Source organism: Synchiropus splendidus, chromosome 8, assembly GCF_027744825.2.
Source record: "Synchiropus splendidus isolate RoL2022-P1 chromosome 8, RoL_Sspl_1.0, whole genome shotgun sequence".
Lineage (NCBI taxonomy): Eukaryota > Metazoa > Chordata > Actinopteri > Syngnathiformes > Callionymidae > Synchiropus > Synchiropus splendidus.
In genome coordinates this window covers 20,561,064-20,588,710 of record NC_071341.1, presented here as the reverse complement: position 1 = coordinate 20,588,710, position 27,647 = coordinate 20,561,064, and the positions used below count along the sequence as shown (strand labels likewise).

General features: G+C 40.7%; 1 protein-coding gene across 1 annotated transcript in view; it reads left to right on the top strand.

The window, feature by feature from the left end:
• The window catches only part of dph1 (diphthamide biosynthesis 1), a 95,711-nt gene extending 90,241 nt beyond the window's left edge, over positions 1-5,470 (top strand). Inside the window, exon 14 of the transcript XR_008415645.1 lies at positions 5,369-5,470. The gene's annotated coding sequence lies outside the window, so the exon portion shown is untranslated. The remainder of the gene's footprint in view (positions 1-5,368) is intronic.
• The last annotated feature ends 22,177 nt before the right edge of the window (positions 5,471-27,647 follow it).

Here is a 27,647-nt window from a genome sequence, read left to right as displayed (position 1 = left end):
GAGTAGGCAGAAAATGTGAGAAATGTGCCTGTTGGCTGCAGGGACGAGGGGGAGAACGTTGGTTTTCAGGCACGCAGGGACAGCCTTCAGAGTTCTGCCAAGAGAAACATGGCGCTGTGTTCTTTGCTGGAGCGATAGGGATGTGAGTGGAGCGGAGGGAAGGGGCGAGAGAGAAGTGTGTGTGGTTGATGAAGACAAGTGGTTCTCTTGGGCAAACCCCTGGACCCCCTCCAAAAAGATCCCAATGACATGATAACACGTGTCTTGATGTGTTTTTATCAAGAGGGGAAATCTTTTGGTAAATATGTGATCTCCTGCTGCAGAGCATTGTGGATCATAAATACATATATCCAATTTACCAAGTTCATTTTAAGTTTTCACAGATGATAGCATCTATAGCAAGCTGTCGAAAGTCTCGTGTTTCATGAGCGAAATGGCAGATAAGGCCGGGGGAGGCTGATAAATCTTGGGCCCAGATGTCGACTCTCAACCGTCCCTCCTGACCACCACAAAGCTGGCCCACGTCGAGCTGCGTATCCCCAATCTGCAGAAAATATGTAAATATGTTGACTTGGAAGGATGTCCTTTTCTCTCTCGACCTTTTTGGAAGGAGTCATGACAGCAGAGAAGAGAGACAGCAGCTTCAGTGGCCCATATAAGGAACTGCAAACACCAGCTTCTCATCACTTTCTCCTCCACTTCAGAACTGGAGGAACACATTTTGAGGATATGAAACCCTCCAACACAGAAACACACACAGACGTATCTTTGTCGGAAAACGTCCACACCTACATTTCTTTCTTTTTTCTGTGTTGATCCAGCTTCATTGGGTTCGAACATTTCCGTGGAGATTTAGAGACCAACAAAGCACAGAGGGTGACAACACTTGATACAGCTTTTTTTTGGTTCGCACTTGTGTGTGCTGTTGATACTACGGTTCGACGCATTCGTTTTGAATTAAAGCAGTTGAGTATGGAGGTGATGCTTTATAGTTCAGAATGTATCCAATATGTATGCACTGTAAGGTATCATGAAACAATAGTGTCACAATATATGAAATATTGTCACATATTCTGATATTCTACATTGTTAACTGTGGGGGACAAAACACAAAATTGCTGTGAATTGAAAGGATAAATTAACTCAATACAAACTTTCCACTTTATTTTTTAAAAACACAGAAAGCACTGCACAATGTAGCTGTATCGTCCGAGGTCAAAGTGTTGTGCTACTTTAAACAGTATGAATTTTTTTCTACACCTGTAGGACATAAAACCACTGAAAGAAAAAAGTTGATTTCATCTTGAATATGTATTTAGCCAATTCGATGCAACCTATGTTGCAAGAAGAAGCTCAGAATTTGACTGTTGTTAAGTTTGTCTGTCGTCAAACCCCTGATGTAAACCCACCTTTAGCTTAGTCAGTTGTGTCCAGTCCGGTCCTCAGAAGAGCCGGGGTGCTGCGTATTTTTGCTCCAACCCATCACGCGCACACAGTTTATCCAATGAGGTTTCAGCTCAAACAAGTGGTCACACTCTTACACTGGTACACTTCATTGGTTGGAACAAAAACCTGCACCTACTGTGGCCCTACTGTGTGTGGAACACTTTGACGCCTGTGTCTGAGGCAATAAGTACAGTCCAGATCATTCATGTGAAGATGAGCAAAAATAGAAGCTGAGCTTATGGCTACACTAAATAATTACCTAACATTGTATGAGAAAAATGAATATGGAAGAGAAAACTGAATTTGATTGGGAGGCATTTGCAAGATACTCAGATGAGAGTGTGTTTACCATGAAACAAACTCATGGCTCCTGGGCCCAAATCCAGCCCACAAAGTCGTTTTTTTGTGCCCACAAGAGCATTAAGTACACTGCTTCCCCACTGTATCGTGGCTCACCTTGTGTGCCTCCAGTGCATCAGAGATTTTCACAGGCAGCCGACAAATGAGGCTTGTCAGAGGCACTATTAATATATGTCCCCGTTCCCGTGTGATTAAAATACTTGAAAAGCTCTGCATGACTCCGCCTCCGCCCCGAGTTCCGTGGAAATCCGGGGTTACACCACGGTGCGGATTTCAACTACCGTGAACGAACACCCGCGATCGCAGGCACATACTGTATCACTCTCTTATTTCCTGTTTAAGAGATTCCTCTTATCAGCTGTTGAATAAATCCACATTTTGGAATGTCTCAGGTTTACTGGCCGGGCTAAGAATGAGTAGTTTGAAAACCAGCATAACCCTGTGTGACCCGAGTCACCCACGTAGACTTCCTGGCTTGGTGGCAATTTTAACAGTCTACTTCCTGTCTACACCCGCTCCCTCTCTCCCTCTGCCTCTGTGTATCTCAGACAGTCGCCTCCTTTTTCGAACCCGACCATTGTGTCATACTGCGTAAGACCGTTACTCATCTCAGCGACGGCACGACCCCCAGATCTCCAGTTGAACTCTTGTTGCCCTCTCGGCCCCTCGTGATTAAAAAGAGGAAAGAGAAAACGGAGCGTTCTCATTTTCCAGAACTCTACCTCTGGACTTGGTATTTGTGGTTGGTTGACTGTGTGTGTGTTATTTGTGCGTATGCGGCGGGTACATTCATCCAGGCTTCTATGGCTTGTGGGTATTGGCCTGTGGTTTGGGTCTATGGTGGAGAGCGAGGGTGAGGGTGGCGGAACACCGTGACTGCCACACTGCCACAGACATCGTGGCACCAAAGAGCCGGTGCACGCCGAGAACTGCCGCGGCGTGTGTGTGTGTGTGTGTGTGTGTGTGTGTGTGTGTGCGTGCAACGCTGCTATTGCAGATGTGGTTTTCTCTATCTGTCTTGAACTGATGAACTTTCTCACAGGGAAAATTGCAGCATGCGCGCTGCCAGCTTGCACGTTAGCTTCACGTTAGAATTACAGGGCAAACCGAGGCGAAAGGGAGGAAAGTTGGACGCGTGACAGCCAGCTGTAATTTTCAGGTAAACAATAGTAGGTGAAGAGGTTAACCACAATGAGGAGGTAGGTTTCAAGACGTTGCATTCAAGTCATGCTATTTTACAGATGGTAGCACTCTTGGCAGGGAAACTCCTGCCAACTCTTTTTTTTTTTCTCTCTTCTTCTTCTCTGTTTTCCTGTGTGTGTGTGTGTGTCCGCTCTCGATCCCTCCCTGGGGCTGGCAGCAGTGTCGGGGCACTCATTTCGTTGCTGGCCCTGAACCCAGCAGGATGTGGAGATCAGCGCATAAGTGTGTGTGTGTGTTTCTGTGTGTGCACAATAGCGCATGCTTCTGTTCTTCTTCTTTCCTCCTTTTTCTGATTTTGCGTCTTGGCTGACTTTTTTACCTCTCGAAGAATTTGGAATGGTTGTGAGTTTTTTTTTTCCCTCCTGCATGAATTTTAGCAGCGCTGCCTCTCACTCTCTTTCAACGTGTTGCTCTCACTCTACCTCCATCACCCTGCGTCTGCTGTGGCTCCTCGCTAATAGATTTCATATGCTGCAGCAGTTGACATCAGTCTTAAACTATTTTGCATGTGATCTGCGATATTTCCTCAGGAAATCTGTCAGATATTTATTAAAGACTAATAAACTAGGCCTTGTTGTCCTTCTACCTTGCAGTCTCATTGCGCCGCCGTGAGCTTCTCGCTCCTGTACGATATCCTGTCTGGAAGCCGCCGTCTGTTATTATATTTGCTCAAACTTCTTAAATGGGATCCTTTTGAGGAGACAGTTTCCTTCCATTCATGAGCAGCACCGCGGGTCGGACAGCTCGTAGGTTGGCTCTGTCTGTTTTGGCTGCTGGGGGGGTCTTCCACTTCCTCTGCTGCTACATCCTAAAAACCTGTTTTTCTTGCCTCTTTGCTGAGGTTATTCATCTGTGGCTCGTCTTCTTGACATTTATTTGACCATCTCAATCAATGGAGTCAGGCAGGATGCTCTGGACACACCGGACAGAAACATGTCAGAGAGGCGAAACACTCTCATTCAAATCGAGAGTGTCTCTGTTTTAAAGTGAGAAAATATTTTGTGGCTGTGGGAGGAAACCTGAGCTCTGAGAGAATCCATTCCAACGACATTGTGTACGCCAAAAGAACCTATTCAAATGACTTCAACTTGTTGTTTTTTTAAATCAATGAATTATAGCACTTTTTGAGTGATGGTTCAGAATAATGGGTTTTAATGGGTGGTGGGGTCAGGACTGCAGACTGCTGGTCTTTCCTGTTGGTGAGCCTCCGTTCATTGCATGTGTTTAAAAGGGCCCCTCTTATGGTTATCTACTATTAGTGAGATGAACAGTATAACAACATACTTAAGCGTGAAACAACGAAGTTCATCTATTTCTGTGAAATGTACTTTTAAAGATAACAAATACGGCGCCTTGGACAAATGGCTGCATTTTGCCTACAGTTCCGGGAACGTAAATAGACGTCACCAAGGCTCAAACACTGTGCTGCAAAAATAGCACCACTGACTGAGAAAACAGAGGCTCAGGGCTGCTAGCTCCAGAGTCCTTTCGAAAAAATATGTAAGAAAATTTACACAAGAAAAATGTGACGAATGTCTTCACCCTCCGAGTCTGGATCAAACATATACGGGTGAATTTCTACTGCCATGTTTTACTAAAATGCTTTACAAATACATGGCTTTGTCGTGACAGATGTTCTATTGACAGTGTCATTTGATGCCATTTTGTAGTCTCTGTCGAAGCGTCTTGGGAAAAATAAAATAAATACTTCATGAATACAAGCAAGTGCATTCTCATTTTGGTGCCAAGCAGGAATATGTAACATTGGATTGGTGGAAAAAAAAGCAATTTTTTTTCTTTCTTCTGTCAGTTTTCTCTGCGACTCTTTTTACCTCATAAAATAAAAATCAAAAATATATGGTTTGATTTCGAAATGAGTGTATTTTAAAGCAACAGTGTCCTTATATTGTGAAACACTGAATTACATATTAATAAAACACAGCTATTACACAGAGTTGCTTGTTATTGACGTTCAAAAATGAATTTATTTTTTCATTTTTCTTGCGTAATTTTGGGTTTGAACTTAAACTAATGAAGTAGGTACTTCACATCAGTGATATTCACCAAAGCTATGACGATAACTGAAGATGTAGTATTACTAATCTTGAAGGTGAAACGTTGACCAGGTGGAAGAGGAGTTTTCCAGAGAGCAAAACGAAGATGATGGAATCATAGTGTAGAGTAACAGTGGGCAATGTGGTAAACAAAGGTATGAAGAGGACAGGTGACCAGGGAATGTGGTCAAGGAAGGTTAAGGCAGATGAAGCTTACAGGATCAACCTCATAGAGGAATCAATTCTACCATTTTCTGCGCCCAAACAAGCCTCCCAAGTCACCACTTTGTCCCTTCTCCTCCCAGCACCTGCTCCGCCCTTCGATCTGTCGCCTTGCAGCGTGGAGGGCCAGACGCTGCCGAGCGCCTGCAGCCAGACGCAGCAGCAGAAACTCACTTCCTTATAAAGACAGGTATTCACACTTAGCATAAAGTGCTGTGCAGTGTAAAAATTGACAGACACAATTGAAATGTTGCAGTAAAGGTTTGGCCTCCGCGGACGTGTCTAAGCTCTGGAAACTCTGGCGGTTCATGTAGCCATAATAATCCGCGCATCATCAACGCACGGAGACTCACATTTTCTTCTGTTTTTCGACTTCACCGGGAGAAACGAATGGATTTGTGGCCAATGCTCTGTTTGCAATCCTCAGACGAAAATGTGATACGAGGAGATACGGGGCAATTTGTAAGCCATTTTCTTTGTAGAATTATAGCTTTGAGTCTAGAGTTGAAAGTCTGTGTGCAATATATCAGCGTTAGCGTTTGTTTTCTCTCTCTGTCATTGCCCCGAACAGCCGTGATGGAAAACAAACACATCAGCACTTGGCATTCTGAACTCCTAAATTGCCCGCCCTCCCTCCATTCCTCCCTTTCCCTTGCTCCCTTTCATCCTTCTCCCAACAGTATGCTCCCTCCGTTCTTTCTGGGGTCCCCCGACTCCAGTGCCCATAACTCACCCAGAGACACCAACACCCACACCATGCTCTGGCTAACCTTTATAGCGCCGGCGAGTCACTGCCGGAGAGACCGAAGACCGAGGGCAAATACTTTCTCCGCTCGCTCGTTTTTCAGGCTTCATTCTGGAAAACAGTATCAGGAGTCTGGGCGAAGGGACTTTTGCTCAAGACAAGCAAAGGGCAACGCCAGTAATGAGAAAGTCCATTAAGCCCAAATGAGGTTTTCTTCATATCTTCCTGGCAAAAACTTGATGGACAAGCTTCACCTAGTAGAGCTGGGGTCAAACTCACTTTTGGGCTTCAGCAGAGAACTGAATGGAGACCATGAGGCTGTTTTCGACTCTTGCTCTCAACAAGTTACATGAGCCATACTGTATATACAGCCATGAAACTGCTGTGGTTCTTGAGGTCCATGTGCAACAAGTTCTTCTTCAAACTTGCTTACTACAGTAGATGTTCCATTTTGGATCATATGAGGAGAAAGAATTGCTTTGATATTGTCTGGTTGTCACCGGAACAGAGACTAGCATCTCAGCTCGGAGTTTGCAAAACAGGCGTTAGATTCTGAGTAGCTAACTTCTTGCAAGACCATGAGCTTGTCTTCAGATGATATCCATGAGGAAATAATCACACTGTGATGCGACCCAAAAATAGAAAAGCAGTGATCGAACACAAACCTCCAATAAAGATTGAGTTAGAGAACTGAAACTTCCATAACTGGCAATGGAACCCAGCACCGAACACAAACCCTAGACCTGAAATAATGATCCGGTCCACTCCCATTTGTCCCTCGTCCCATTTCACATGTTTAATTTCCATAACTTTTCAAGTTATTTTCAACACAGACAGACCAATGCCATCGACAACATAACCTCAGCAGAGGTGAAAACATTCCAGCCAGCCAGGTGTCCAACCGGTTCGTAGCAGTGGTTGTTGCTGTTGTGACAATCTTGGCGATTTGCTTGAGAGAATTTCATAATTCATCATTTAAAAAGACGGTGATCCAGATCAAACCCAAAGTCGAATCACATATTCCTTTGTCGTATTCTGGCGTGTCTTGAGAATTTGATCCAAATCTGTCGATAACGCTTTATTTTCTGAGCTATTTAGAACACAGACTGACCAACACCATCGAACACATTCTCCTTGGCTGATAAAGAAACATCTATATAAATACCGCCTGCCTATGCAAACAAATGTTATGACTGTTTTGGCTGCCCAAATGCACCTACGCGTGGCATTTATTCACCTGTGACTCTGGTTGGTCATTATGACAACACCAGATGTGAAAATTGGTGAACATATTCCCCGTTTAACTGGACGGGAAATGAGTCCTTGCCCACTTGAGCTCTCCGGACTTTGAAGCCTTGTGCCATCGCCGTACTGTCTCATCATTCAAGAAGCAAAACGTAGACCAGACCTGGGCAAGTGTGGCCCAGATGCCTGTATTTTTGTGGCCCTTTTGACGTCGGACTAAAACTATAACTGATATGTTGTCATTTTTCTGCCTTTTTTGCTTCTCTCTTTTAGTCACCGCCACCACTTCAGCAGTAAATATAGCATGTTCTTGTTTCAAGACTAAAATTTTCATTGGCCATTTTTGTATGTTTTTCTTGTTCCTCAAAATACATTGAAGAAGTACTGAAAATATATTTTGAAATTGCCATTTTTATATTGAATGTCTGGTCCATAGGTCTGTTGATTTATATTAAAATATTAAAATTAAGTGCATATGAAATGAAATATTTCAATAGTTTTCATTGCATATTTACACTTCTCAATATCCTGACTTACATTTAATCTTTTTAGATTCATGTTGTCCTAGTTACTTAAGTGTATATTTTGGATATTTTTCCGTCATGTTGTGTATTCAGTACAGTCTTTTTTTTTATTTCCTTCAGGAAATTTATTGGCCCACTTCTGTGTAGACATAGTCTTGTTAGACGTTGTCCTTTCAATAGGCGTCAACAGCTTGTTGATATTTTATACGGCTTCACCACAGTTTTGTGTTCACAATGGTTATCTGGTGCTGCCACATGTTGAGGTGCTGTATTTCTAAGCCCCTCCTACAGCCACTTTTTTGGGCCAACATATACCCATATTAGAGTTACACTTAGACTTTCTTTATTGTCATTGCACAAAAACATATCACTATATTATGGCAAGGAAACTTCGGTCTGAGGCCTCCGGTTTCCAAAAATAAAATAAATATTACATCAAAAATTACTCCTAAAAACCTGTACATTGAAACCAAGGATACACATTTATGGCTATGTGTTTTTTGAATCTGGCAATAGAACCCCATTACTTGGAAATAAACCACGTCTCACATCAGACAGAGCGACTTCACCTTTGATAAACTGTATTTGCGCCTGTCTTCTTACGAACATCCAAAAGTTTTTTCAGATTGTACATGGGACCATTGGAGAACAGCTTTGGCCGCATTGTTGTTCAATTGTAACGTCACACTTTAGACGCCAATCTTTCAAAGTTCAGATGTAAGAACTCCAGGAACTAAAGCAAAAACTTATTGTAATGGTAAAGAATATTGTTCTCATATCATCTGGACAGATGGATGTTCATCGAACACATTGTTTTACTCCATTCACGATGACGAAAGTCACTTAATACACGAGTCAACAAAGATGTGAACTGTTTTGAAATATCCCTTTCATTTTGTCAATCCATCGCCATGGTAACACGAGCAATACTCTGCAAAGAGTTGCAGATTGAAATCATTTTTGTCTGCAGTACGACGCCATGTCACAGCATCCACCGTCCTCCAGCTCACAATCTGGAGCCACGGAAGAACAGCCATTCAAACATGAGTCACATCCGTCCATGTTGAGATTGCTGGATGCAGATGAATGTTTATGGAAGGCGCGCGGCGCAGTAGTGAGCATTTCTGATCCTGTGGTCCGTCTTGTGTTTATCTTGAGCTAATCAGGGGCTGCAAGTGTGTGATTGCACAAACTCCTGCCAGCTTCGAAAAGATTTCTGATTCGGCATGAAGATGGAAATCCTAAAACGCCTTGCCAAAAAGGTGGAGATGAAAAGTGTATGTCAATCCTGTTGTGCAACTCCAACAGTGAGCGGAGCCCAGAGCCCTTCACACGTGTTTTCTTTTGTCGAAGCATGTTTTGTTTTTTACTTAGCAAAGCTGTTTGTTCAAGTTTCATGACTTCCAGCTTGAACTCAGCGCTGGATTCAGTGGATCGATTGACAGCGTTGTTGGAGAAGGAAGCTTTATTGCACGTAACGTTAAAGTAGGATCGGACCACGCTGTCGTCGCTGACACATACTGTCACGACTGCTGAATTAACCACTCAGTTGCTGCTTCAAAATCATTTGTCATCCTTTGTTTGAAATTGGTGGCAAGTGAACCATGTGTTCGAAGTAGTCATCCGACATTCATCTCCAAGCCTGCACCATCTATGCAAGAAAAACAACAGCTCTTCATGTCAAGGTTCCAATTGAGTCGTCTTCTTTTTCTTCATTTTATTTTCTTGAAAAAATAAATAAAGTGAATATTTGCTTTTGTTAGCCCCCGTTGACCCCCCCTCCCCACCCCGCCGCCTTCTCTCCAGGTCCAAAATACAGCATGTCATGAAGGTGACTTGCAGTTTCTCTTCGTACGACCGTCGTAATAAGCCAAAGTTAGGCGTTTTCCCTCCAACCCATCCTCTGAAACCACTTGGTTCTTGTTAAATTTTGCAACCCGTGGCCTGTTGACACAACTCTTCTGTCGCAATGTGTCACACTACTTATTTACAGGTCCGCGTTTGTTGAGCTACATAATTTAAGACTGCGTTCATGTATTAATTATATACAAAAAATACAGTTTCATTTACTTTTTAATTCTTCGGAAAGTCTTGTTTATTAACCTTATGAATACATTTTGTTGAGATCTTATGAATATGCGGAGTTAAAATATCAAACCCACACATTAATATTAATATGAATTAATCTTTCTGCATATTGGGTTTGTCACAGATTTTTTTTTAATGGTATATTGCTCTTCTCAGACTCAGTGTTTTGAGCATACATTGAGGAAATATGAGTGGCAATGAGAGATGAAACAAGTTGCACATACTGGAACAGTATTTTTTGTTGTTCAGTGAACATCATGAGCTAGGATTAAATATTCAGCTACACAATCTACAAGACGGGGTTTTTTAAATAATATATATATATATATATATATATATATATATATATATATATATATATATATATATGTATATATTATATATATAATTCTTTTTTGTAAAATATACAGATATATAATATAGTACAGTACATAGTATATACACAATGTAATATGTTTTTGTCTTTATATATATATATATATAAAATTCTTTTTTGTAAAATATACATATATAATATAGTACAGTACATAGTATATACACAATGCACTATGTTTTTGTCTTTATATATATATATAATTCTTTTTTGTAAAATATACAGATATATAATATAGTACAGTACATAGCATATACACAATGTAATATGTTTTTGTCTTTATATATATATACAATTCTTTTTTGTAAAATATACATATATAATATAGTACAGTACATAGTATATACACAATGTAATATGTTTTTGTCATATATATAATTCTTTTTTGTAAAATATACAGATATATAATATAGTACAGTACACAGTATATACACAATGTAATATGTTTTTGTCTTTATATATATATATATAATTCTTTTTTGTAAAATATACAGATCTATAATATAGTACAGTACATAGTATATACACAATGTAATATGTTTTTGTCTTTATATATATATATAATTCTTTTTTGTAAAATATACAGATCTATAATATAGTACAGTACATAGTATATACACAATGTAATATGTTTTTGTCATATATATATAATTCTTTTTTGTAAAATATACAGATATATAATATAGTACAGTACATAGTATATACACAATGTAATATGTTTTTGTCTTTATATATATATATATAAAATTCTTTTTTGTAAAATATACATATATAATATAGTACAGTACATAGTATATACACAATGCACTATGTTTTTGTCTTTATATATATATAATTCTTTTTTGTAAAATATACAGATATATAATATAGTACAGTACATAGCATATACACAATGTAATATGTTTTTGTCTTTATATATATATACAATTCTTTTTTGTAAAATATACATATATAATATAGTACAGTACATAGTATATACACAATGCACTATGTTTTTGTCTTTATATATATATAATTATTTTTTGTAAAATATACAGATATATAATATAGTACAGTACATAGTATATACACAATGCACTATGTTTTTGTCTTTATATATATATAATTCTTTTTTGTAAAATATACAGATATATAATATAGTACAGTACATAGCATATACACAATGTAATATGTTTTTGTCTTTATATATATATACAATTCTTTTTTGTAAAATATACAGATATATAATATAGTACAGTACACAGTATATACACAATGTAATATGTTTTTGTCTTTATATATATATATAATTCTTTTTTGTAAAATATACAGATCTATAATATAGTACAGTACATAGTATATACACAATGTAATATGTTTTTGTCTTTATATATATATATAATTCTTTTTTGTAAAATATACAGATCTATAATATAGTACAGTACATAGTATATACACAATGTAATATGTTTTTGTCATATATATATAATTCTTTTTTGTAAAATATACAGATATATAATATAGTACAGTACATAGTATATACACAATGTAATATGTTTTTGTCTTTATATATATATATATATAAAATTCTTTTTTGTAAAATATACATATATAATATAGTACAGTACATAGTATATACACAATGCACTATGTTTTTGTCTTTATATATATATATAATTCTTTTTTGTAAAATATACAGATATATAATATAGTACAGTACATAGTATATACACAATGTAATATGTTTTTGTCTTTATATATATATATAATTCTTTTTTGTAAAATATACAGATATATAATATAGTACAGTACATAGTATATACACAATGTAATATGTTTTTGTCATATATATAATTCTTTTTTGTAAAATGTACAGATATATAATATAGTACAGTACATAGTATATACACAATGTAATATGTTTTTGTCATATATATATAATTCTTTTTTGTAAAATATACATATATAATATAGTACAGTACATAGTATATACACAATGCACTATGTTTTTGTCTTTATATATATATATAATTCTTTTTTGTAAAATATACAGATATATAATATAGTACAGTACATAGTATATACACAATGTAATATGTTTTTGTCTTTATATATATATATAATTCTTTTTTGTAAAATATACAGATATATAATATAGTACAGTACATAGTATATACACAATGTAATATGTTTTTGTCATATATATATAATTCTTTTTTGTAAAATATACAGATATATAATATAGTACAGTACATAGTATATACACAATGTAATATGTTTTTGTCTTTATATATATATATATAAAATTATTTTTTGTAAAATATACAGATATATAATATAGTACAGTACATAGTATATACACAACGTAATATGTTTTTGTCATATATATATATATATATACATATATATTTTTATCAAGTATTATAGGTCATAGGGAGGATTTTTAGAATAGATAATACCTGAGGAACAAAAAAGAACTAGTAAAAGCAGCATGTATACAGTATAATGACAAAATACTTCCTTCTGCTTTGTTTCTAAGTAACTTAGGTCTTTATTTATTTATTTTACTGTTACACAATTCTACTTGAGAGACAGGAGTCTCTAAACGTGTCCACACAAGCAGGTCTTTATTTGTGTTCACTGAAATAAAGTCTTGATCGTATTCGACCTGTAAAAACATCAACATCAAGTATTTGATGTTGAATCGGTGTAAAGTGTCTTTACTCATTTAATGGGTTCATTTTTGTGAAACAAGTTCCAAGAATTTCATAAGTGAAACACACCCTGTTGCCTGTTGACTGGTGACGTTGCGTAACAGACAACTGAGTTCAGCATTCTACCCACGCATGCAGAAGTGTGGGTGAGCACTGGGACGGCGCTGCTCTGCGGTCAGTCCTGCTGTGGGCGTGTGGGCAAGGCTCTGTCACAGTTACCGAGAACTGCATCACAAAGGGAGTGTTTGGAGAATGGGTATTGTTGCGGATGAGTGTGACTGGGAGGTTAGATACCATATGGCGATGATGTCATCTGCCTTCTCCAGAAACCCCACCCGAGCTCAGGCAGGAGACACTGTTGCCGAAGCGAAAACAGTTTTTAATCGATTATGATAACCACCAGCTAAATCAAGTCCCTGCCGCTCGGCGTTCCTTCCCCGCTCCGCCGCTCTCCTCCTCCCTCGCCTTCTCCATATCCTTTATTCCACCGCACCCCAGGGCATTGTGCTTTCTTGGCAGTGCAGTCGAGCCAGCCACCTGCAAAACCTCCCCTTTCTTAATCTCACACGCGGCAACTCTCTCAATCAGTCGGACACACAACGTTGCAACACACTGTGCTCGTTGCGTTTCCTCTCGAGACGCCGTGAACTCTCTTCCAAGATGTGGAGTTGTACACGTGTATGGCTTTTATCGGCACATCATGGCCGGAGCGTCGAGTTTTGTTTATGCACGACTTTCATTACATATAATTGCCCCACTTCGGCAAATATCTTCATGTTTTATTCATTGGGTGGAAAACGTTGTGTTTGATGTGGAACTATCCGGAATTCAGTTTCATATACTTTATGCCCGATAGTGAGGGGAAAGTATCGCGCTGTCGTTCAGTGTTTTTTTTTTATGGCTACAAACCACCGGAGTCAAAAGGCATGTTGGTCAGACTCTCTCTCTCCTTCAAGGCCGACCCATTCCCACTGAAATATTTGAATTATTCTGAACTGTCAATAACGGAAACACTCACGTATTTATGAACTACAACGCTCCAACTATCCTTTGCTGAATCATGTTGCTCCAAAAGTGTTTTACGTATTTGCTCACGACGGGAAGATGATCCCTTAAATTCCACCAACCTTACAAGCAGAGCTGATACACATCTATTCAAATCCACGAGAGTGAGTCTGCTATGATGTGCACATTCTGTCTCAGCTGCAGGCTTCTATTGTTGCAGTACGCCGAAACCAACTAAAAATGTCTGTTTGCCTTCCGTAATTAAACAAAGTATTAATGGGTCATCCAGTCTTGAACCCGACTTTGAGACCTCTTTGTGTTTATTCAACACATTCTCACTCTTAAGAGGACAAATAGCAACTATTTTCAAGTGGAGTTTCATGTCGCAGAGTGACTGTTGCGTCATGGCGTACATTTTCTGCGATCCACGTCACAACCTGCCGTACGCAGCATGTAAAAGGTAGACAGATGTTGGGGTGAGGGTTAAGCCATGGGGTGGCGGCTCTTATTCAGATCCCTTGGTACATTGCCTTTTTGGAGGTCCCATCCCAACCCCTCCATTGAAACACACATCGGACACAAAACTCCACTTGAAAATAGTGTTTTTTGATGTCTTGGGAGTGAGAATACCCCAGGTCCATACTGTATGCAACGCATGATATCACGCATTTAAGCAAAAACATATCGCTTGAATGATCCCCAGATCTGGTTAACTGCGCTCGCCGGCTATGAGCACATTATAGGTGAATATAGAAGGTGTTAATGGAAGGCGGAGCATTGACTGGAGACATGTCGTGTTGAATCACAGAAGTAGCACAGTTGGCGATAGTTCCGCAATAGTTCCTGGTCGGATTCATGGCCGAAATCGCAAACTTTGGATAAATGCTGCAACGCAAACCGATCATGGCTGATGGGGGCCTTTAGATGCTGGTCTCAAATTGTTCTCTGTCTGCAGTGAGCACTACCAAACTTGGCTGGGGAAAGGTTCCCCCTTTACACTGACGGGAAAATCTAGTCAATTACAAGTCGGGCTTTTCCGTCATCTATTATTGTCCAGTCTATTTCTTCAGCTTTCCCTTTTCTACGGTGCATTTCTGCACTACCCTCCATACTTATTTGAAGTTCCTCTTCCACTCACATGCTTCCTGTTGAGTTTGGAAGTGTTAAAGAAGCTTGTTGGTCATGAAATGGCGCTTCGGTGAGCAGTTATTCAGCAAATTGTTGTTCCCACATTCTATCAGAGAAATGGTAGTGAGTCAGGTGTACTCTTACCATCTGCTGAAAACGTCCAGTCAAAAACATTTGACACAAATTTGTACTGATTCTGTGCTTTTCAGAGGCCATTTGCTAAAACAGAATTAATGTGAACGTGAAGACCATTTTACTTCCACTTGTCTGTGCTGCTGCTGATGGGTTTGAGTCCTTAAAATGGGAAGGAAGTGGAGGTTCAAAGTTAGATAGATAGGAGGTGAAAGTCAAGGTTGACGGCTGCTCAAATGTTGTTATCCAAATCCAGGATGGCAGCCTGAAAATGAAGGTAAATGTGATCCAGATTTTTTGTGTCAGGAGAGAAGAAAATCCATGTGATGACCGCGGGCCTTCAACAGCTCCATTAGTCCTCTTCAAGTGTCCCGATGATGAATGTGCCAGACCCCATGCCGGCCATAGATATACAGAAAAGTGAATATTACACTTTCCACGGTTTGAAATGTTTAAATTCCACAGTGTCATCTTGTCCAGGACCTGCATTTCTGCCTGCCGGACCAGAAGGCCCCTGCTGACAGGGCCTCGTAAATGCTCCCCTTGATTTGCCATGGGTCACCAGCGGAATGAGCTGACTCAATTTAGCGCAGGAGCAAGGGAGCGTCCTCTGCGGAGCGGCGTGTCATGTGTTTGACTGATGATAAACCAGCGATGGCTGGGTAGTCTCAGTGCTCTCTTTACTGCCTGAGGACAGACACATGGGCTGGTGGACGGGGCTGCGGCTCGTCCTGGCTCACGTCCCTGTCTGAACGGGCGCCCAACTTGGAAGTGCTGTCTACACAAGGCAGAGGCGCACCTTTGTTGTCTTCACGCGTGCTTGATCCAAAGTGAGTATCGTGTAAACAGTGAGGCTTCATCAAAGAAGCAAATTTAGGACTGCTGTCAGAGCAAGTGCTGCACGTTACCATAGAATATTCCGAGATTCGCTCCTCCATTCCTCGGCGTTCCTAGGCCAGCTAACAGGCGCAGGTGTGCTGGGTCTGTCCCTCCAAGTTAGACATGCTCAAATTGGACCAAAACCACATCAACTGACTTCCTTCAATGTGGAGGGAGGGATGTGAATAAAAGCCGGACCACCAGGCGGTTTGCCTACGGACCCCTACTCCATGCCTCACTCCAGGTCCATGACCGATGTCCGGCAAGGGCACAGGTGTTTTTACCCATGAATCTTTCTTTGTTTGGCCTGTTACCTTTAACCTAGTGACCTTACTCAACGCCCCCTACAACAAAGCTCATTCGGATGTTTAACCCCACCCTCCACGGACAGGTTGCCGCCCGAGGAATATGGATCTACTTCAAAGGGGTTGAACACAGAAAGGGAATTGAAGTCCAGCTAATAATGTGTTCCACTTGCTGTTATATTATTGTGTACCAGCACCTGTCCATCATAGAGTAAAACTCACACAAACACACACAACCCTCCCAAGCTGGCTACCCACTCAGGAGCTTCTTGCGGGACTCACTTCACTTCCCAGGCTGCGGTATGGAACCATACTTGGACGTTGGAATGGCATCTAAAAAACGGGTTGTTAATCAGAGTTAGGGTAGCTTGACCTCAGCGGCTTCCACATAACCACGCGGAAGACAGTTTTGGAATGCAGTATACTTCTGAGATGCCACTTTTAACATCCTTTTGCGGAGGTACTAGCATCCAAAGATTCCAGGCTGCTGTTTGTGGTTGGCTTCGGCCTGTTTCTTAACCCGTTTTTCGGCACTAAGCTAAGACTAAGACGACGAACGGCAGGTCTCTCACAAGCTGCCACCTCATCCCCTACGATACAGACTGACAAAGATCACTTGAAAGGTTCCACTTGCTAGCAGTCTACTGGCCTGAATTAAGTAGTTTCCTGTTCACTAATACCGTGAATCTGTTTTTCTTCTTGATGGTGTTCAGGCTGTTCCTAACAAGGTAAAAAGACACCTTGGAAAAGTAGCCGGTCGACCACGCGGAATGCTAAACCAGAGTGAAAATGGCAGTGACATTACATTAAAACACTTTTGTTCGTCTTTTTGTCCCTCTGTTCCATGCAGGACACAACAGCCATGTTGTGTTTGAACAGGCTCCCGAGGCGACACGAGAAACTCTAACAACTTTTCTCGAAGGCATTTCATCACATGCACAAACCAAACAGGTAAGATTCATGACGATTCAGAGAACATGGTCTCGACTGGTGGTTAGCCTTGCTACGGATGTTGCTCCAGCAACGTAGTCTGCGAGGCTGTGAGTGATCATGAGAGCCGCTTTAGAAGCTCTGTGCTCGCTCTGTGAACTGGAGCAGTTGCAACCACAATAAAGCCACATGAGACCCGCAGTTGTGACGCAAGATGTGCGACTGAGCGAAGCCTGGGAAAGTGTGTCAGTGAAACTCAAGCAAGCAAGTCCACATCCTCTTCAGACCTGCTGGTGAGCCGTGGTCAAACACTCCGACATTTCGTAGTGTCAGCGAAAACACAACCAGACTGGATATTTTTAATATTTTATTTTGGTGGAGGTTCAATACAGATACATTTTATTATTTTGCCACGAGTATCTTGATGAAAAGGTCACAGCAAGCTCATCTGCCTCCAGTTATAATGTTAATGTGAAAACATAAAGGTTACAAAAACATTTTACTGCACTCATATCCAATTATAATAAATACCCAAAAAAACATATCTAACTTTCTGCTGTTCCCTACTGTTTTCGAGTCAAATCTATGACCTTCACATTCTGAGGTTGCTGCAGCTCAAGGCACTAACCCACCGTGATGCTCATAAAAATAAGATATTTGATAAAATGGATTATTGTAGAACTAGACAATGAGAAGAAACCAGAGCTGTGACTTAAAAAATGTTTAATCACATTTTAATATTTGATAGGTTTTAGTTCAATATGTGCACAATACCTTAAACATCAAGGTGAAAGTGATTCAGTGACATTTACATTATTATTTTTTTTTTTTTTCCATCAGTCTCATTCACTTTCCTTCCTCATGGATGTTTTGGTTATGACATCACATTAGTCTGTGAAATTTGCCTCGATTTATTATATTTTTCTGTCATTTATTAGTCGAAAATTGATGCAATGAAGTCCCATTTTAAGTACAAACTTAGTAATATATTAAAAACTTTAACATTATCTAAGGCGTTTTCTAAATATAAAAAAGTCTTTCGGTTTTTTTTTTTATTCATTTGATTCTCTTTTTGTTGAAAGTCGATCTTGTGGCTGCGGACTAAATCATGGCTCCTAAAGTCGCATTGAACTTCACCGTTCTAAACCTGAGCGATGCTCAAAGTCAAGGCAGCCAAGAGCCTCTGCAGAAGAGCCTGACCTTGTTGCTCCTTTAAGCCGCATCAGAATGAAAGAGTGCGGAAGACAAGGAAGCATCAATCCACAAGAGGAAGACAGTGAGTGCTCCCGCTCGAGACCATGGCCGTCAGCGAGCGGCGCTGAACCGTCAAGACGATAACCAAAGATGGTTACAGCTTGATGTTGTGGTTGCGATGGACCGGCGAGATGTCCAGCAGTGTTAAGACCTGAATGAACAAGCGCTTGTGAGTCGCTGACAAGGAAATTTGTTTTAATTATTAACTGGAGTCCAATAATTAACACGAGGTTGCGGGTGCGTGTGCGTGTGTGTCAGAGCGTGTCAGGGCATAGGTGTGTGTTTGCCTGAGAGAGGCCCCGTGAGTGGGAGGGTCGGGCTCTGCTGGGACTCACAGCTGCCTCGTGGTCCGCTTCCAGGAAGAGCTGCTGGACTTGTTAGTGTTTACTGGCAGATAGCTGCTGTGTCTCTGTGTGTCTCTGTCCGTGTGTTGCTGGGCAGGGAGAAATGTCTTGCCCTTAAAGTTCAGCCGGCCTTTTTTCTAAGTGGAGCCGAATATGACTCACGTTCAGCTTATGAAGTAGTGACGTTTACTGTAACTCCAGGAGCGACTGAAGAACTGAATTAGACGTTGGATAGTCTGAAAAAACTTGCACTTAATTTTACAATGTTATGTAGAAAAAAAACTTATTTAAAAAAAGTTTTATTTTTTTATATAAAACTTTATATATATATATATATATATAAAGTTAAATTCAGATCGCTATGGTTGCGACTCTCCTCCAAAAGACTGCAGCATTTGAGATATATATATATATATATATGCATTTAAGACAATATGCATTTGTTCCTTGGTGTGTGTATACATGACCCAAATGATAAAAATAAATAAAAAACATAAATAAATTTAAAAAAAAAAAATATATATATATATATATATATATATTTATTTATTTATTATTATTATTTTTTTTCTGTCATTGGTTAAATATTGAAATATATCATGAAAAAAGACAATGACATTTATTTACATGTTGCATATATATCCAAAAAACAATACTCTGAGATGCTTTATATTTGATTAAAGTCATACTAAAGCCTCATATATTAAAGTCATAAAACATATTTTACATAACTAATCTGAGTCACTGTCTTTGAGTCCAGCTGCTGATCCATTGCCTGGTCCCAAAAGAGCGAGTCACTTCCACGACTCCACTTCAGCGAGTCTCATCGCAATTGTAATAATGAAAGATTAATGTGCATTTTATTGGAGTTAGTCTTTTCCGTGCGCCAGATGATTCACTGTGTCTGCAAATCCATATTTTGGAACTCGGCTAAAATTTTACCAATACATTTCTTCGAGCGAATGAGCACAGTTAAGCTTATGATGATGGTATTTTTATTGAAAATGATTTCATGTCAGAAAAGCAGAATCAAATTTCTCAGACTTTCTTACAGAGTGGAGCTTTTTGAAATCATGTTTCATGGCTGCGACAAAGACAGGATGAGTTAGCAAAGCTTGAGCGGTTCGCGAGTGGAAGCCCTGCCTGCTGTGGCAAACTGTTTAAACCCACAAATTAAATAATGTTCAGCAGTGATAAACAGAGAATCTAAACATGGAGATCCATGTGCAGTATTTCAAAACACAGCGCAAATATTTAATGGACTGTTTTTATCCAAAAGTTCCCAAAACAAGATGCGAAGTATCAACAAAATATTCCGACAAGTATGTTGTATATGATACACTTAGATGTTTTCATTCATCCATTTATCATCCGCCACTTAGCGCCGGAGTGCCGGGGTCGCAGGGTGTTGGCCGCCATCCCAGCTATGTGGGCAAATGTAGGTGCCAAAAGTTCAAATTGAATGTATCACTGCAGGCAGTTATGGTAGAAATGCATCCAGAGCTGGGCGAACTGCAGCCCTCAGTCTGCTGCTGTCTGGCCCTCATGAGGTCTGTGTCAAATAGAACATGGAGAAATGTTTCTGCTGCAACATGAAACAGTCGAGCTGTGAGGTTTTTAAAAGTCAGTTTATCCTGCAATTTGTTTTTTTTATTTTTGTATTTTTTGTGTACATTTTATTGATATGAATTACTCATATTATTTCATGCATATCATACACTATTATGGTTTTTATATTCTCTTTTTTCTCATAGTTTTGGATTTTATCATGAAAATGTCAATGTAAAAATATATACTTTTTCATACTGAGCCCATACATGAACTTCTTAAATACTATCAACTAATTATGACAAAATAAAAACTATTTATTGCATTCAATATTTTGTGCTTCATATTCTTATGTAGTAACAATAATAATAAAGCCACATTAAATGTACTGTAACTGGTGTGAAGGCTGGTGACCGGCCGTCTGGTTCTGTTGTTCAGTTTGAACCAAAACCCCACACTGGTTTCTTTTATTTGGTGGATCAGTTTGACATCCAGGGTTATGGAAATAGAAGTTCATTTCTCCAGAGTCTGTGCTCATCCCAGAGTTGACACTCCGACAAGTCTGACTTCCTTCTCTGTCTGTGGACGCTCTGTGGTTGAGAACTTCGGATCACTTTTATTCTGATACCTCCAGTCCTCATGACAGCTAAATTTATGTTTTGGAAAATCCTCTCCTCCTCTCTTTCTGTCAGTCTGTGTTGCACGCCTGTCCATCCTGGGCCAGGCTTCGCTTCTCTGTGGCTTTTCTCTGGGAAGTCGGACGGTTTCTGTGACTGAACAGTATTTTGGGAACGTTTCCTCACTGAGTCTAGTATTCACAATTGTCAATGTCGATTATTTTTTGTGATGTTAAGATGAGCGTGTGTAAAGGAGTGAAAATAGAAGACAGGATTGCATCCTTTTCGAGTTGGGCCCAGTTGAAGACGCTTGATATAAGAGAACCGAATGTGCTCCCTCTGTAAAGCAAGTGTCCGGAAGGGGGGGGCAATATGGCCTGATGTTAGCACCTCATGTAGTCGGTGAATTGAACATCACTGTCCTCCTGGTCGCTGCTGATTTTCTTACAAATACAGTTGTGAAAATGGCAACACGTCCTCACTCCCACGGCGTAATATATTGGCGATGGGCAAATGTGTCCTATGTGTGCTGTATGCCTTCGGCGTCACATGTTGACGCTTTAGGTTCTCAACTGAAGCACATGTTCCGCCTTCTGCGGAGGGCAGTAAAAGAAAGACAGAGTTTAGGTGAGGTAAGCTTTCGTTGTAGTGGGATGTCAATTCACATCGGCTGTGTGCTTCAGTCATGGTGACTTTTTGACAACGCTGTATGGAAAGAGACACAGACGGGGTTGTAAATAGCGACTGACATCCAATGTAGTTCAGTGAAGAGAGCTTCCAACGTGCCTCCCTGTGCCTCGTGTTTCTGTCTCCTTCGCGCGATACTCCTCATGATCCCCAAAGTGTCACGGTTCGGCGATGGCTCTCCATCATGACCCTTTCTTCTCATGCAGTACGTGGTGCCTGGGGTGAAAGATTCTCCATCATAGGCTACTTTTTACAGGGAGTTTATTGGCTCAAGCGGTCATGTTCCCATCGTAAAAAACGAATTCTCCCACTCGGTTGGCTACCTCTGTTTCCATAAGCCAGAGGAGTAAAAGTAGGAGTAAAAAAACACTGGTATTAATGGATACAAGCCTTATATCGCCAGACCTATGGAGCATGGAGTTGTGTTTCTTCCTGAGTAGGGAATACTATAAGTGACTGCAACTCTTTTTCGTGTGGAAGATCCCTATTCCTCCATAGAAAAAGACTCTCTCTTCAATAGAGGGGGTGGATGCGAGGCTGAAGATGCAGCCTCACTGGTCGTCTGTTTCTTGAGTTGGTGCCATGGATGGTGCTCCTGCTGCAACAACTACACAAGGGCAACCCAGAGGTGAAAGTTCTGGTCTTGCGCCCTCTGCCTCAACTTATTCTTGCACTGTTGGAGACAGTCTTCCATAGAAGTACTCAGTCCTCTTCCAGTGACAATGGTGTGTGTGAGATTTGGAGCCCTCTAGGTCTTGCATTTCGACATGCTATTGATCCTGGTTTGAGGATCATCATATACACAGCCTAAGCTACGCATGTCAAACAACGGTGCAAGCAGAAAATCCTTGTGTACATTATCCTCTCGCTTCACCTCTGCAAAAGAAACTTACGACACTTTGAGTCCCTTTCGCTTTTCTGCAGTTTCTTATGTGCCTTGTCACACGAACAGACTAAACATGAAGGGACTGGAGTTTCTCCTCGCCAAGCTGCGTCTGGAGTTTTGCACATTAGTTTGCACCTTTTTTAGAAATCTGCTTTCCTCCGCGAACTTGATACCCAACAGTTTGAGACCTAAGTGTCATGTTTGGAACGGAGGCTTACCGCTGTATCACTTCTGGAGGAATGTTACATTTTCTTTTCACTTACTCTGCTCAGCGCGCAAAGGAATTTCCCCAGAAAACCCTCAGTGAAGCACGAAAACCACCAAGTGTGTGATACTGTGCTTAAATATCTACGTGTGGCTATTCTCCTATAGCTAGAAAAAAAACATAGGTTCTCTTCCCGGGATAAAATGAGAGTACTTCTCCACAGTGCAGCGTTGTTCTAGAAGGGATTAAAATGAGCTTTTAGGGAACCGTTTGAAAGATGTGCCCAGTGCCTTATTATCATAGTTTTGGAGAGCCACACCAAAATAGTTCTTCCTCTCATAATCATAATAGTTTCACGGCGCAGTCGGCCAAAGTTATCAGGAAGACGTTTTATGCTTTTGCTTCCTGGGCATTGTTAAGTTATTGCTGTATTGGGAGAGTGCGTTTGCAGTTTCCAGGTCATCAGTCTACACTTTTGGCTCGTTCAACACATGACTGACAACATGGAGTTTTTGGTTTCTGACTGTGAAGCTGGAATTCTTTTATCAAGGCAAATTTCTGCCCGGAGTTTTCCACTGTTTTAGATGTTGGTCTTGATTCTGATTGGTTGATGTTTTTCAATGCACAACTTTAAAGTCTCACTTAAAATTATTATATTATACATTTGCCACCTGTACTGATCATGTTATAACATGGTAAAGTGCGAGGGCAACCACTTGCTTTTTCATGTGCAGTGGAGTGGGACATGCAGCAGAAGGGGAAACACTTGATTCAATACATCCACCCACTGTTCCATTGAGCTCACTGTCATGTGACCAATAATGATGCTGATCATAATTCAAATGTTTCAATAAGTGTCTAAATATATTCATGAAATAAATTCAGGAATTCAAAGTATAAATAAAGAGGCAGAGATAAGCTGGTTTGGAGCGCTTTTTTTTGAGCCTTTCCATTGTGGCAAAGCAGACTGACGGGTCTGAACTGAAAAATGTCTTGACCCGGTTCTGCCCCGTGGTTTCCTCTCCGCTGTAGATGAAGGACTTCTGAAGGAAGAAATATGGTAGGATTCTGAATGGTAGAAGTTGCTGGTGACAGAAAGTATCGCGCTGAATTAAAAGCGCATGCAGGAACTTAGTTTTTGCGTTCTGAGAGCAGCAGCCTTCACTGTCATCTCCAAGGGAAGCGAAAGGAAGCGGGCGCAGAGGCCAGACTCAGCTGTGTATATATATTCTGTCGGGATCTGAAAGTGGCCGTGTACCCATCCTCCCCGTCCTCCCGCTCCCCACACTCCCTCCCGCCTGCCTCCGCTCTGTTGGCCAACGCCACTTTGAGCATCTCGGGGCAGATTTCTCCCACAGTTGGGAGTGCTGGGTTGTGTGGCGGCCTGTTTATACTGGAGCGTGGACTTCCTAGTGGCAGCCTGCACCTATCTAAACATCCCCCCGGCTGCTGCTCTGTGTTCCCGGCCTCACACAGCCCTCTGCTGCCCCCTCCTCATCCCCACCAGGCTCACCCTGTTCTCTCTCACACCCTCTCCGTGCTCCACCACTCCTCCTGTCATCCCTCCTGCAGGGTCCCATCTTTATCTACTTTCCTTGATTTTCTTCTTTTTCACCGCCTGTCATCCCACTTTTTGATCATTATTTATTGTGGATTCATCTCCAAAGGAGCTCTTGAGCTAGATTTCTTTATAACAGGAGAAACATGGTGAAGCAGCAATGTGTGATCATTAAAAACAAGGGGTGGGATTCAGAGAAATGAATCTAGTTAGAGAATTTGTGATGAATTAATTAATCACAGTTTAATGGTAGAAGAATATTTGCCACAAGAAGCCACTTTTTTCAAGTGGAATGAATGTGGTATATTACTGAATCAATAACCATACATACTTTTAAACAACAGAATATTGTTTATTTTGCATCAGTTTGACAACAGCACAATAAATCACCATGGTGTCTATATTCAAGTTTTTATATCACCTTATATAAACTGAAGCTCTTTTCATGTCTTGAAAATATTTGTATAAGAATTTCAATTGTATAAGAATTTCAAGTCCATTCAGAGTAGTGGAAAACAGATGCTTTTGTTTGCTTTTGTTCAGGGATTCCTCCATGTTTGTTGTTGTTGTTCTCATCCTAGCTGCCACGTGTCTTGTGCATCAGTGTGGACCAGGAACTCCTGCACTTACAAAGGTTCTGTGTGGTCTATTAATCGTAATAATGTTGTAATTAATTCATCACTAAAAAAATATTTTCAGTCCCCAATGTTGGGCGCAACAGCTACTTACAGGAGAGCTGTGACGTGGTGAAGTCTGATGTTGAGTTCCCAGAATGGCTAGTTATTGTCCTGGACCTCTCTTCACCGACTCATGAGAAAAGCTTCAAGGCCTCTTTACTGACATCTAAACCACCCCATTTCAGTTTGAGCATCTCACTCTGCCAAATGAAGAGTCCACACAGTGACCTTTGTCTTTGGGTCACTACACTAAGCTCATGTCCACTGGTCGGGTCAGGTTGGGTTGAGAGCTTTGGCACTTGGCTGATCTCCCAAGACGCTGCACTGTTCCATCTCTTGCTCCATCCTTCACTCACAGATGCACAAAATCCAGAGCCACCCCTCCACCTGGGGCAGGAACCCACCTCCGACCGGGACAGAACCCTCTCCCCGAAAGCTTCATGTTCTGTTTGAGTGGGTTCCTGACTAAAGATGCGTTCAACATGTTTTATCTTTACGATGCCTTTAAAATAGTCATTTCGGTTTACTATGTATTCATTGTGAACATGAATCTTGTGTTCCTGAGAGGGGTCCAGGGGCCAAATACAGTCAGCCAACTACCTAAAATTAAGGTCAATGCTCATTGAAGTAGTCAGAAAAAATGAAACGTTTATTACTGCTAATGACGGTCAATCGTATAACCAATGTATATCACATTGTTTATGCTTTTGTTGCTTTTCAGGTGGCAGATTTGTAATGTCAGTTATTTAAGGTTTATCTTCCAAAAACAAGCTCTTGCATCACAAGGCAAAGTGGGTGGTGAAGGACGACTGGGCTAAAGTGAGCCTCCATTTATTCTGTTTAAAGTCTTATTTTCTGTTCTCTAGTTACGACTCTTGTTCAGCTTCAAGATTTGAACCGCGTCTCTATTTTAGCCCAGTTTTACACCCTTCAGCCGTGCTGTTGTAAGATGAGGAAGATGCCGTCGTGTCACTTCATGACAGTATTTCATAACCGTCCTCCACTGTACATGTTTTTTTTAAACGCTAGTTCTACTTTTTAATGTTAGCTATATGAATAAATGTGTTGTTATAGTTTATGGCTGCAAAGTTAAACAAAGCAATGTGTGTTGCAAAGAAGCTGGTCGACGGTGGACATAACTTTTATTGTTCATTGTCAGCGTAAAGGGCTTTAAATGATGATTTGGATTGTCAAAGAAAAGAACACTTTTATGCTCCGGAAACAGTGGCATTGTTTACATCATATTGTGCTCTGGTCACAGTTCAAATGTGCGTCTCAAATGATGTGAAATAACCAACGTTTGTTTGTACAGTTTAATCCAATAAGGAAGTATAATATCAAGCATTGTTTGAAGTTTCCATGTTTCACACACCCACACAGAGAAACACACACATGTCAGACATCCAAGCCGCCTCCTCCTCGCTTGTTTATTTATATGATTATCTGCTCATGAGCAAAAAAAAAAAAGTGGCAGCAGGATATCTGGTGTAACACAATAGCCCGGCCTGTTCCCCCGAGAGCGCTCTGTAAAGTCGCATCCAGCTTCACAGGAGCATGATCATTTAAGAGAACGGCCGACTCGGCAACATTTCCTACGGGCCGCTTTGTCACTTTCTGCATGTGTTTCGTTTCTCTCCACCGTCCTTATCTCAGCTGTAGTTTCACGCTGCTGAAGAGTAAGCGCTCCCCGGGGAGCCCCCGCAGTCCGTCGCGGCTTGTTTGGCGGATTTGTTCTGCTGTGTTTTGAGGTGAAGTCAGCAGGACACGACTTGGAAGTCTCCGCGGGACATGTGTTCATGTTCTCCCGGGGTGAGGGATTTGTGGGTGACGTTCGGAGTGTGAAGCACGGAGGGCCTCGCAGAAGCAGGGCCAGAGAAAACTCCAGCGAAAGCGCGGCCTCGCTGACAGATGAATTGCTCTAATTAGAAATCCATAACATCCTGCCACATGGCTGCGTTATCCCCAGCACACTTCCTGCTCCGGGCCGAGCTGACGACAGCCAGCCCTTCCGTCACTCGCACAGGAACAGTTTGCAGAGCCAGGAGAGGCGTCTTATCTGCGACACCTTCCCTTTTCAGTGCTTTCTTACAGGTGCGTCAGTTGAAAGCCGCCACGTCTTAAAGCTTCTCCCAGTGGCAATAAAGTGGAGAATCTGTTCCTGGGAATTGTGGATCTGGACGTGACGCTAGTGAGTTCATTTCACCCTGATCTTATTCATGGAGTGAAGTCAAACAGATAATAACACTCCATCTATTCCTTCAGATCTAGTATTTTATAGGAGTTTTCTTTAAAAAATGAACTTCCTTTGAAGTCAAAGGGATTTTCTTCTTGATGTGCTCAGTCTGGATTAGTACAAAACTTTGTTTTGCTGCTTTTAAATTCACATCGCCAAACTGCCTATATATGAACTTATTACTACTATATATTTTCCAAATGAACAAATTGAAATATTTTGGCAACAATACATTTTATAAGCAGTTTTACTGACTTGCATGGAAGTGCATTGTTTTGTTTAGTTTTTTTGGATGAGGTTAAGTTT